Source organism: Lactuca serriola, chromosome 7, assembly GCF_051521515.1.
Source record: "Lactuca serriola cultivar US96UC23 chromosome 7, Lser_US96UC23_V15, whole genome shotgun sequence".
Lineage (NCBI taxonomy): Eukaryota > Viridiplantae > Streptophyta > Magnoliopsida > Asterales > Asteraceae > Lactuca > Lactuca serriola.
The window spans coordinates 121,944,725-121,947,398 of NC_136414.1; positions in this window are offsets into that span (position 1 = coordinate 121,944,725).

Sequence of the window (2,674 nt, forward strand, 5' to 3'; positions counted from 1 at the left end):
GATGTGCTGAAGGATTATGATTGTGAGATCCTTTACCATCCAGGGAAGGCCAACGTGGTGGTCGACGCCCTAAGCCGCAAATTGTCGGCAGCTCCTATCAGAGATTTGTGTTTGAGGATGACAGTGATTACTCCGTTGTTGGAACGGATCAGGGAGGCTCGGGTTGAGGGCCTCAAGGAGGAGAGGCGGAAGTGTGAGCGGATAGTGGGCCGGGCATCTTCGTTTGATTATGACAGTCGGGGATTGCTGACACTTCATGGGAGAGTGTGGGTACCGTACTGGGGAGGTGTACGGCAGGTGTTGATGGATGAGGCTCATAAGTCTCGATTTTCTATCCACCCAGGGGCAACGAAGATGTATAGAAATCTTCGACCCGATTATTGGTGGCCCTGCATGAATCGGGATGTCGCTTGGTATGTTGAGAGGTGCCTGACCTGCAGGAAGGTCAAGGCGGAGCACCAGAGGCCTCACGGCAAGATGCAGTTGTTAGACATTCCCGTGTGGAAATGGGAGGACATCACCATGGATTTTGTCACCAAGCTCCCCAGGACCGCACGAGGAGTAGATTCGATATGGGTAGTAGTGGATCGGTTGACAAAGAGTGCTCATTTTATCCCGATCCAGGAGAGTATATCGGCAGAAAAGTTAGCCGATATCTATGTGCGTGAGATCGTGGCATGTCATGGAGTGCCGGTATCGGTAGTGTCAGACAGAGATGTCCGTTTTACATCCAGATTCTGGAAGCGGTTTCATGACGAGATGGGTACTCGTCTTCACTTCAGCACAGCTTTTCACCCTCAGACAGACGGACAGAGCGAGAGGACGATTCAGACTCTCGAGGACATGCTCAGGGCGTGTGTTCTAGACTTCGGTGGCAGTTGGGATACGTATCTTCCGTTAGCGGAATTTTCGTATAACAACAGTTATCATGCGAGCATTGATCGACCTCCCTTTGAGATGCTTTATGGGAGGAAGTGTAGGACCCCGATTTGTTGGGGCGAGTGATGAGATTTGAAATCGAGTTTAAAGATCAATTCACGTAAGAATTAAGAAAGAAGAAATACGATGAACACGAGAGTAAATATAATAGTTAATCAGCTCATATTATGCTTTTGATTTTACAGAGTACAAAAGAATTCTCTGTAAAGAATATTTGAAAGTTAAGTACTCACTCAGTACAGTCTCCTATTTATAGGAGTACAAAAGCATAACAAAATACTAAGGACTAGACATTCAGACTATTCATTAAAATGCCTTAGTAAATATAACATTACATCCGAAGACTCTACTTACGAAGACTAGAGATCCTTCGTAACCATACAACTAACACTTCGACTTATTACAATATTTATACCCTAACAATCTCCCCCTTTGGAATAAAGGTCGAAGTCTTCATGAAGTTAGTAGTTGAACAGCATACATCAGCACTCTTCGGATTTCCATGTACCAAGAGATAACTTTCTTTATCTCCTTCTTGTCTCCTTCTGAATTCTTCTTGCAATGATTCATACGAACAATTAAGTTCGTATATTGCGAATTTGTATATCTTTCCACTTCAGAGGTTTGAAACAAGAATCTCTTGGCTCTTCCAGCTTTATCTTTTCCTGCGAAGACTATCCCCAATGGCTTTAAACATATTTCTCCGTCTTCGTACTTTTTCAACTCAACCTGCTTCTTCATAGGAGTCATTGGTGTTGTAATGTTAATGCCTTTAACAGTAGCAAGTTCAACATCAGTTTGAGCTAAGCATTCGAAATAATTCTCTAGGAAAATTTTTATGTGCCTACACCCAAGACTGAAAACATCTGGTTCTGTTTCTTGGAGAAAAGAGAAGGACTTGTCTTTAAGAATCAGAGCAACATTGATGAGATCATAAGTGTTCATCAATGGAAAGTCCGCCACAGTGAACTCTTGTATCTTTCCACTTTCTCTTGTCACAACATATTTCAAATTCTGAAACTTTCCTTCAAAAATAACATCCCTTTTTATGGATATCACCTTCTTAATCTTCTCCAAGTACCAAACTTCTTCTTGAGCCTTTGCTAACACAGCATGAAATCTTATCTTCATCTTCTTTCCCTCTTCAACATTCATAGACTTTGTCTCTGCTTTAAACTGTGGCATGACGAACATCATCTCGTTGATCGGAAAGTCTAGTTGACCATAATCATTATTTGTCACCACAAAACTCTTCTTCGGAATCTTTTCAAACGAATATATATGATCGAACATCACCCTTGATTCAATAGTTTCGTAGTTGAACAATTTCGAAGGATCTCCCTTATCAACATTTGAACCTTCAAGAGCTCTTTGTCGCATAATACTTTCCACATGCCTCATTCTTTCAACTTCAGTTGTCACCTCAGCTTTCTTCTCTTTGTTAGTCTTCTCAACCATGACTCCTTTCCCTTTGTCTTTAACATTCGAAGGAGCTGCATTCTTTGACGAAGATACATTCGAAGGAACTACATTCTCAATTACAATACCTTTTGTAATAGGTCTTGAAATTGGAACAGTTGTAGTCACAGTCGAAATGACTGGAGCAGCTGAAACTATTGTTGGTTTAACCACAACTTTCGAAGGATAAACTTTTCCTACCACCTTCGAATCTTCAGATATCTTCTCATGTTCCCCAGCCTTTTCTTGACCAACCTTTTCTCCCCCTTGCACCCCT